Raw genomic sequence first — 11,797 nt, 5'->3', positions numbered from 1 at the left:
TTAGGGTGTGTTTGTTTGGGGGATTGGATTTTATTTCCATTATTTATCCCATTTTTTCCTCCAAAAACATCAAATCAAACACCTATTTTTTATTTTTATATTATACTAAAAATCAATTTTACATTCAAAACATCACATCAACACCTATTTATATCACATCACACAACTATTCAAATTCAAAATTTTTACTATTCAAATCCAAACTCAAAATCCAAACCCCAAAACAAACACACCCTTAATATATTTTCTTTCCCTAGTCTTCAATGGCACCTTCATCTTGGTCATGCGTCTTCCTCTAAAATTCAGTCTCTCGTTAGTAGGGGTCATTAAGGTCCTACTCGTTTTGAGTCATTTGATTGCTTACACTGTCATTTGGGAAAACAATCAGCTTTATTTTTTTCAAAAAATATGTCATTCGCAAGTAAACTGTTTTCCTTAGTTAATTCTGATATTTGAGGTCCTTCCCCTATTCCCTATGTTGGTGGGTATCGTTATAATGTCATTTTCATAGATGATTACTCCCATTTTACATGGATATATTTTTTGAAACACCGTTCAGAATTACCTCAAACATATATTCAATTTGCTCAAATGGTTCGAACTCAATTTTCTTGTCCTATACAGACCCTCTGTACTGATAAAGCCCTTAAGTATAGAGATTCTACCTTATTAAGTTTTTTTTTTCTCTGCTCAAGGTAGATTGATTCAACGTTCTTGTCCATACACCTCTCAATAGAATGGTCGCGCTGAGCGCAAACATCGTCACATTCTAGATATTGTTCGTGCATCCCTTTTTTCTGCTTCCTGTCTTGATAGGTTCTGGGGAGGAGCCGCCCTCACTGCTTTCTATATCATAAATCGTATTCCATCATCTATCCTCCATAATAGCACCAATTTCAAGTGTCTATACGGTCAGTCGCCCGATTATAGTACCCTTCGTCCTTTCGGTTTTGTCGGTTTTGTCGCTATCCCTCTGCATGAACATTCCAAATTTGAGCCCCATACGCATGTATGATGTCTTTTTGGTTATGGGTCAGAGCATAAAGGTTATAGCTTTGGGTCCGGTTTCTAAACGGTTGCTTATATCTCGTCATGTTACCTTTTGGGAGAGTGTCATATTTTCCACCATGTCTAAATTTCATGTCCCATCTATTCCTGGTTTACCTTCCTTCCTATCGGCATGTCATCCCTTGTTTTCTGATCCTGATCCTACGGCTCCATCACCACCTCTGGATCCCGTTCCAATTGAGGCTTCTGATCCACCTTTAGTTGAGGCTTCTAATTCACATCCTACCTTGTATTCAGATGATGATCCATCTGCGGTCCCTGAACCTGTCATACCTCGTTGATCATATAGAGTGAGTCACCCTCCTCCTCACTTGCGTGATTATCATTGTTACTCTGCCATATTATCTCATCATGAGCCTAGGTCATTTCTTGATGCGTGTGTTGATCCATTATGGCAGCAAGCTATGACTGAGGAATTGGAGGCTCTAGCAAAAACTCACACTTGAGATTTAGGGGATTTGCCTTCTGGCAAGAAACCTATTGGTTGCAAGTGGGTTTTCAAAATCAAGACTAATTTTGATGGTTCCATTGAGCAATACAAGGCTCGTCCAGTGGCCAAAGATTATTCCCATAAGTATGGAGTTGACTATGATGAGACTTTTGCTCTCGTTGCTTGTCTCACTATTGTTCGTTTTTTTTTTCCGTTGTTGCTGCTCGTCAATGGTCTCTTCTTCAGTTAGATGTCAACAATGCATTCTTACATGGCGCACTTTCTGAAGAAGTTTATATGACTCCTCCTCTAGGTTTCTCGTCCTCTAGAAAGGTTTATTGCTTACGTCGTGCTTTATATGGGTTGAAGCAGGCCCCTCGGGTTGGTATGCCTGATTTAGTGTTGCACTATTGGAGTTTGGTTTTACCACATGCGCTTACAACTCTGGCCTATTTCTTTGTTGTTCTTCATCTGGGATAATTGTACTCCTGCTTTATGTTGATGATATGATTATCACGGAAGATAATGCGTCTGGTATTTCTGATATACAGATATATCTTAGCCAGCAGTTTGAGATGAAGAGTTTGGGTCCCCTTCGTTACTTCTTGGGGCTTGAACTCTCTAATTCTTCCGATGGTCTCTTTATCTCTCAGGCTAAGTATGCCTTCGATCTCCTTGCTCAAGCTAGTCTCACAGACTGTCAGGTAGCCTTTACACCACTTGTCTACGACGTTCGACTTACTCCGCATGATGGCTCTCTTCTTGATGACCCTACCCTCTATCGTCAACTTGTTGGGAGCTTGATCTACTTGACTATCACTCGGCCAAATATCGTTCATGCAGTTCATATTGTGAGTCAGTTCATGGCCGCTCCGAGAACCTCTCACCACTCTCCCGTCTTACATATTCTTCGTTATGTGAAAGGTACTCTCCTGCATGGTTTATACTTTTCCTTTCACTCATCTTTGACTTTCAGTGGTTACTCTGATGCTGATTGGGCTGGTGATCCTACTGATCTTCGTTCAACTACTGGGTTCTGCTTCTTCCTGGGTGATTATTTCGTCTCTTGGCGCAGCAAAAATCAAACTTTAGTTTCTCGATCGAGTGCCGAGTCGGAGTATCGTGCCCTTGCTGACTCTACGTCTGAACTTTTATGGCTTCGTCGATTACCCAATGATCTTGGTGTTCCTTAGTTATCTTCTACGGCTCTTCATTGCGACAGTCAGAGTGCTATAAAAATGGCTCACAATGATACATTTCACGAGCGCACCAAGCATATTGAGCTTGAATATCACTTCATTCAACAGCGTGTCATCGGTGGTGTTGTCCATCTCGTTTCGGTCTCCTCCGCAGATCAAACAACAGATATTTTCACCAAGTCTCTTCTTCCCAGCCGCTTCCGATTGCTCTTGGACAAACTCAAGTTGGTTTCTACTGCACCCACTTGAGTTTGAGGAGGGATGTTGAGATATGTTAGAAATATTTTAAATATTCGGTTTTAGATTTAGTAGATTTATATTTAGATACGGTCTTATCTATACATTAGATTACTTAGATTTAAATCTATCGAGTTTGTTTTGTATTGCCTATATATAGGTCATTTATTTTGATAATCAATAAGAAAATTTTATTATTTTCTCCAAAAATTTCTAACAACTTGTTTGTTTATTTTGTTTGTTTTTTCTTTTTAACATACTACATTTGTGGCTCTATGCTCTTTAGGTATAAAATTCGTAATTCTTATTTGAATAGTTCATTTTTGGTATAAATTCAATGGTACACTGATCTTATATCGAATTTTTTGGTATTATATTATTATTTTTACATGCCAAAAAATTCAATTTAATATATAATTTTATATTTTTGGTATAATGCAGTGGATTAGTCTAATAGGCCAATTCCCTTAGTATAGCAGTAGAAACCAATAGCTTTGATGTTATGTAAGAGCAAACAATGACATGTAAAAGTCAAATTGAACAAACAATGACATAAAGAAACAAAATTTTTATAGTGTCTTAAATAGTTATTTGATATAATATAAATATATGTTGATATTATATTTTAAATATAAAATTAAATTTTAATATAATATATATCTCTATATATATATACACACAGTGTTTTGATTTAAAAATTTTTAATTTTTTTTTTCAAGAATAATAAAATCCTGCAACAAATATATCCTATATAACACTAAAAATAAAATTAAAACAGAATAAATAAAAATGGTTATTTCGTGAATTTGACCATTGACTTTGCAAGAGAAGGGAATAAGTGAAGTGGTATGTGACTGCAAATTAGGCGTCAGCATCCCCTCATTTTTCATAGTATTTTCTTTAAATATATTAAAATTAAATAAAACTAAAAATAAGCTTAAATATATATATATGTTTCCCTTGTCTTGTCTGCGTATAAGAGTTACAGTTATCTTTAATTTTTTTTTTATAAATATTATTTTATTAGTATTATAAGACACTAATGGAAGTATTTTTGTAATTTTTTTTAATTTGCACTACGTTTTGATATAATAATTAATATTTAAAGATCAATTCGTAAAAAGCAAATGAGACACTTAGAATCGGACGGAAGTAGTATTAATTTATAAAGAATAAAATTTTATAAAAACATAATACTCCCTCCGTTCCATAAATATAGTCTTAATTGAGTTGGACACGAGATTTAAAGAATATTGATATTAAATTGGTAATGGATAAAAAATATGGATAAAAAACATTTTTGCCCTTGTGAGTGTATTAATGTAAAAAGTAGAGGCATTTGTGTAATAAAAATGAAAAAGTAAGAATAGTTTTATGGTGATATGATTATTTATGGAAATAAGACAATTGTTTTGAGACGAAAAAAAATGATAAACAAGACTATTGTATTGGGACGAATGGAGTATGTAAAAACAGATTGAAGTAATATAAAAATATAATAGTGAAAATAATAATTTGAGAGGAGATTGATTAGGATGTCAAACGGGGCGGGTTAGCCCCGGACCCGCTCTTAATGGGGCGAGTTCGGGTCTAAATAATATGTTTAGGGGCGGGTTGTGGATTTAAAATTTTAAATCCGGCCGGGTTCGGGGCGGGTTACGGATTTTACTAAAAACCCGCCCCAACCCGGACCCAAACCCGGATATTTTTTAAAATTATTATAACTAATATATATGTACATTTATATAATAAAATATATTATTTATTTACTTAAATAATTTTAAATATAAAATTTAATTAGTCGTCTTAAAATTATTATACCTAATATATGTATATTTATATAATAAAAATATATTATTTATTTATTTATCTTATTTTTATGGATCAATATTTGATTGTTTTTAGATTTATTTTTGTACTTTTAATGCTATTTGTTTTAGTATTCGATTGTTAAAAAAATATTTATTATTATATATTTTAAAAAAAAAAAACGGGTTTGCCAGGTTGACCCCGAACCCAAACGGGGCGGACCCTGAAGCCGGGTGGAAGCGGGCGGGGCAGGTCTCGGAGCCTAATATTTTCTAACGGGTCCTAAAATTGATTGTGCTTTTCATATAATTTGATTATGATTAGATTTTTTATTTGATCAATGGTTTGGATGTAATAGTTAGGGGGCTGATCACCCTTGGGCCTCCTTGCCTATAATGTTGGGTATTTTCATTAGTGTTTTAAGTTGTGTATTTTTGTGGATATTACCACTTATTTTTACTATTTAATTTTATTTTTTTTAAAAAAAAAAATTAAATTAAATAATTACTTTTTATATTATATTACAAATTTATTTTACATTCAAAATATAGCATCAATATTTATTTATATCGCATCAAACAACTATTCAAATTTAATTTTTTACTATTAAGAAACCCACAAATTAACAAAAGCACCCTTAAGTGTTTATTTTTTATTTTTTATTTTTGATGACGTGAGAACCCGCGGCTGCTATCCGAAAGTGCGTAATGGGTAAATCCTTAAGTGTTTATTTGAGAACACATTATATAATAGAGATACCCAAGTCAAAACTTTAGCATACAACTCTATAAACTGTAAGGTTAAACCCTAATCGTAGTTCGACCGACGCTCGAAGGGCTAATTGAGTGCATAGTTACTTCTCTAGGTTTCAACTTGAGTCACAATATAATACTTGTATTTCTAAAACTCCGTACAAATTATTCATTTTTTTTTTCATTTTTTAATTTTGTTCAATCTCATAACAAATTATTCATTTGTTTTTTTCAGTAACTATACTATATACCTAACATTACAAATACTCTTCCAATTTACAATATATCACACAAATATCATTACCTTTATATCATTTCATACTTATAAAGCTAGTTTAGTATTCTTACATTTATTTTTACTATATCTCAATATAATACTAATATTTCTAAAACTCCGTACAAAAAGCAAACGGATAGACATAAAACGGATGGAATATATAGCCATATCATGTTGAAAGTGTGTTTTTTAAATGATTGAGCTCTCTCTTGACATGGTTGATGTTAAAAATCGATTTCTGTCGAGTGTGTGAATATATAGAAAAAAAAAAAAGGTTCCCATATCATTAACATTAAAAAAATAATAATAATGAAAAAAATAATAATATAAAGAGAAAGAAAAGAAGAAGCAAGTTGTGGATGACTTGAGTAGGTTTAGACATGCCAAAGCCACCCTCTAACGTGCAAAAGGAATGTCTTTGATTCATATGATTAAATAAATCCCCATCTTAACACATCTCCATGGCCATATTAATTAATCAATATCACGATCAATCAATATAATATATCCATATATGGAGATCAAATTAGGGTTTCTTCGTTTATATTTCTTGATGGTTTCGACCACGGCGCTTCTATCGCCCGTAAATCCCCAAATTGACGGATGTAATTTGCTCGCGAGCGCCATAGATATGCAGCAATATTGCTTGGATCCAAACAGCACAATTTCAATCAAGTCGTGCTGCACGACTTTGAATCGAGCCGTTGAAACAGGATATTATTGCCTTTGCGCGCTCTTAGCTCTCGGAACTTTTAATTATCCCATCTTTAGTGCCCGTCTTGAAGTCTCCTTCTCGACTTGTTTTGTTTCGATGCCTTCGCTTGCTCGTTGCCGCGGTAAGGAGTTAAATTTAAAGGAACTGTTCATGCAAATTAATTCAATCGAAGATATTATGGATTTGTTTGGTTGCGTTTATTCCTACACTTTGTTTTTACTATACATCTATGGTAACTTACTTATTTTCCTTCTAATTCATATTGTATATATATATTTATTGTATATAACATGTATGTATTGTTCAAAAGATTAAGCCAAATACTTATTTATATAGTATATAAAAAAAATAATTCAATTCAAAAGAATTTCATGGACATGTCTTTTTTTTTTTCTCTCTTTCTTTCTTTTTTTTTTTTATTATTTTTTTTATACTACATTGAAATTATAACTTTTATTTTCAAGTATTTTGTGAGGCTAATAGCATGGAGGAATGAAATCTACATAATCTGAATTATGATGTCTCAGAAACATAGAATAAAATTGCTAATGAGATATATGCACGATAATAATAATAATAACTTTCATATGTATATATATAAGTAATAGGATGATGTTCTTAATTAAGAATTAGGGTTTTTTTTTTTCCCTTGAATCTTTCATTAGAATATTTTGAAACTTAAGCTTAGGAACATTAATTTTAATGATGCCAATAAGTGAATATTATAATTGTATTGTAAATTTTATCTGTTAATAAGAAATTTATGTCTTCAGCACAAAATGGTTAGAGTTAATTATAAAGATATATATGAGCCTCATGAAGAACACAAAGCGTTGTTCTTTTTTCTTTTTCTTTCTTATTTTACCACGTGGGAATCTGCAGCTGTTATTCGACGAGTGCATTTTGAATAAATTTTCAGTTGAACCTAATAACCTGCAAACTAAATCCGAAAAAGTAAATCATATTAGGCGAACCATGTTTGACAGACAAAATCTAGACAAAGTGTATCTTTAATAGTAGGTTTGGGAGTAGTTACGTTCTCTGGGTAGTAAAATTTTAAATTAGGATAATTGTTTGATATCATATAAATGTGGTAATTAAAGTACTGTTGACGGGTCTAAAACAATAACATATCATCACAAAACAAATAATATATGACTAAGTTAGCACATTAATTTGAATCAATTAATATTTTATCACGACAGATAGCATATCTTGTGCTATATAGGAACATGTATTGTATGTTATATATTATATTGTAAGGATTGTGCTACATAAAATTATATAATGTATTAATGTTTATTATGTAAGTTATATATTGTGTTGGGCTACTGATCATGCGCTGATTCGGCCAAATTAGCATGTTGTTGATTTGACCGGATTAACCTATGTAATATGGGTGACCAGCATATATTTATGCATATCTCAACACATATTATGTTATAAAATAACATATGTTGTGATAGATATAAATATATATTATATTATAAATATATGTTAATTATTCGCTCTTATAACATATGTTAATCATGTTGACTTGACCGGATCAGCAGTTGATCCATGTCCATTGTGTTGTGACATGTGATCTGTTTATTGTATTGAAATTAAAATATATTGTTAAATATAATTATATAAATATGATATATATATATAAATATTAAAATAATATTTTAAAATAAAAGTAATTTCTAATCTAACATAAAATAGATTAGAAAAATATATATTTAATTTAATTTTTTAGAGAATTTTTTAAATTATTAATTTTAAAAACTAATAGAAAAGAGTAAAGAAACTCAAATTTCACATAATATATATGCATAAATAAAATATCATTAGTTATAGAATAATATCCGAAAAATTTTAGTGTATTTGTTTTTGGAATGATAATTTTTACGTGAAATATAGAGAATTGTGTAGATAATATAAAAATAATGAATATGCATAATATATTAATATGTTTAAGAAAATGTATTGATTCATTTTGACAAAAAAAACATCCTAAAGCAAATCAATGTGCCTTCTATTGAAGATTTTTTTTGTCAACATTAATAGCATTCATTATTCCATGCTAACTTGACCATGGTAATATTAGAACTACGACATCGTCGGGTAATTGCGCCGCCAATAGCCACCTTTCCACCACCACCATTCCCATCGGTGTTGCCATTGCCTTCAAAAGTGAGCGAAGCGCCATTGAATTCAATGGGAAGAGATTCTTCGACAAATGACAGTTTTGATCGCCCGAAGCTCAGTATCCCTCGACACTGGGATTGTGCGTCATCTTGTGGAGTTAATCGAAAACTATTGTTGCTTCAAATATGCTTATTGTTCTTTGTTTCACGTTTATTGTCATTAATTGTGATATCATGAATAGTGAACGAAAAATATTCACTATGACTTAAAGTGAAAACATTCCTCGATTCTATTTATGTGCAAAATTGCTCATAATTTATTTGTAGTTTATAAAGTTTGTATAATTCTTTTTTATGATTTAAAAACTGTGTTAAACTTCTTTGTGTTTGAAAAATATTGTACAAATTTTGCTTTTTAGGTGTTTCCTTGCAATTATTTTCCCTGTAACGAATGAAATGTGTTTGTTTGGATGAGTTGATTTATTTTTCATTATTTATAAATGTAATGAAATATAAAGTACCCAAACTTGATTTTATTAAAGAAAAAATCAACGAAAATACAAAGCAAAGTTTGAACTATGATTTGGTTTAAGCTCAGCCCCCAAATCACCCACCAAAATACAAAATCGACATAAGCACACATAAAGCGCGACATACACAATCAACCCGGTCTGAAACCCTCAACCTAAACCAAAAAAACCCCCCACAAGTAAGGAAAAACAAAGCAATGGCAAAGCAGCGGCCAAATAAGAAGGAACCACACAAACTGAAGGTTAAACTCGATGTCGAACCCCTTGTAGTTCAAATCGAGACAGGGGTACTGAAAGCACCTCTAATCTTCATAGTAAACAAGAGAAAGAAGCTCGTCGAAAGTCGCCGGAGAAGAAACTGTAATCGCAAGCTTGGATTTAGTGAGAGGCGAGAGAGAAATATCTATAGTGAGAGGTGAGTAAGGAGAGTGGTGAAAGTAAATATATTATAAAAGGGTAAGAAGAGATCAAGGGCTCAAAATCAAGCCCTACATCCGACGGTCCAAGAACAATGCAAAAGGTAGACGCGGGTCAACAATTCACGGGTCACGGATCGTGGGTCGCAGAGGTGGATCAAGGATATGGGTTAGGGCCATGATTCAATTGGGCCACAAATTATGCATGCTTGTGTTTGGATCCAATAATGGTTTCCATAAAAATTTCAATGACCAAAATTTTATGACAATAATTTCATAATATCTATTAAATCAAATATCTATTTTTTATTTATTATATTACACTAAACTTTAATTTTACATTCAGAATACAACATCAATTTTTATTTATATCACATCAAACAATTATTCAAATTTAAAATTTTGTATTCATAACTAATCTCACCCAAACAAACACACCCCAATTTCTTCAAATTTTCACATAAGAAATGTCTATGATCCTAACTCATTCAAAACCAATAATAAAAAAAAAAAAAAACAACAACAACAACAAAAAAAATTGAACTCAAATTCCATAAATTTTTTTCTAAAGGTAATGATTTCTTTTTTTTTTTTTTTTTTTTTTTCCCTCAAGCTGTAAGATAACCACTGTACCATAATTTTCAATTTAATTTGCAAATGTCGAAAGTTGTATAGTTATTAAAATAATTTTACGTCAACTTAGATATCTATTTTAAAGTGTTTATTTTTATTTTTTCTATATTATAACTATATAAATATTATTGGTTATAAATTTATTTATTAATATTATATGCATACTTATTTAATATTTTATCACAAATTTTTATCAAAAAATTGATCTTGTATATTTAATATAAAAAATATTAAATTTATTTAACATATATTATTTTATTCTTTTTTTTGGTGTTGCAAATGAGTTCTTGAATTTCATTGATTGCCCATCAATTATTTTAATTTTTATTTTTTAAACTCAATCTTTTATTTTTATAAATATATCACATAAAATTCAAAGTTAACAATACAATTACTAAATCTATTATCCACACCGTAAATATAAATATTTAAATAATATATTATATTAATATATGTAATAAATTAAATTAAATTATTTAGTATGTAATTGTACGTAATTAAAAATTTTATATAAAAATAAATGTAAAATTAAGATTTTGGAAATATTTAAGTACTTATATTTTCATTCTAAATAGTTATGAATACTTGCAAAAATTTATTCAATTACATTACCGGTAAAAAAAAAAATAAAAATATTGAAAGTATTCTAATAATTTTTTTATTACTTTAAATAACTAGTAATGATAATTAAAAAACAAATGTGGTTGTTTTTGTTACTTATGTCATAATTTTAAAAAATCAAGGAAATTTTACCGTGTTAATATTTGTGACAAAATAGTCAAAAGACACGTAATAAAAATATTTTAAACATTTTCGTTACATAAATCATTATTTTAAATAGTCACGAAAAATTACTTACGACGTTTTCTACAAATATAACCCACAGAATAGCAAACTAAAAAATTGTAACATAAATTTATCATGAAATTTGCCTCCGTAATTTTTAATTATCGCAAATTAAATATACAATAAATTTTTGCAACTATCAATTTTTATTTATTTATTTTTTCTAATAGTGTGGATTTCAATTTAATATTTTAGATAAGTAAAACCAACCAATTCTTAATTAAATTTATAGGCATTGCAAGCATGCATCATGCGATCGCCTCGCCTCATTCACTATTGCTCAATGTAATAATTATTACTGTTTTTTGTCAGTGCGTGCACTCCATATTTCTTTGCCCACTTTTTTCCTGTACTGCAAAAGGAATTTGTAAAATTACCACTGCACATAGTAAAAAAATAGTAAAAAATTGGTTCAAGGATTTTGATATAATTTTGATATTAACTATTTTTTTTTTTAAATATTAAAATTAAATATTATTTTTTATATTATATTATATTAAAAATTAATTTTATATATAAATATTTATTTATATCATATCATATAACAATTTAAATTCAAATTCAAATTTTTTATTTTCTCCGTCTCACGTATCATATCATTTCTAAAAATATATATATATACATTTTAATTATATTTTAAATTTTATAATATATAATTTATTATTTTTATCGTACTAATTAGTTATCTTCATAATAATATTATAGTTATTTTATTATATTATAATAATTATTTTTATTAATATTTTTTTTTAT

Source organism: Andrographis paniculata, unplaced genomic scaffold (genome assembly GCF_009805555.1).
Source record: "Andrographis paniculata isolate CXL003 unplaced genomic scaffold, ASM980555v1 Contig76END, whole genome shotgun sequence".
NCBI lineage: Eukaryota > Viridiplantae > Streptophyta > Magnoliopsida > Lamiales > Acanthaceae > Andrographis > Andrographis paniculata.
This window is presented reverse-complemented; position numbering follows the sequence as displayed.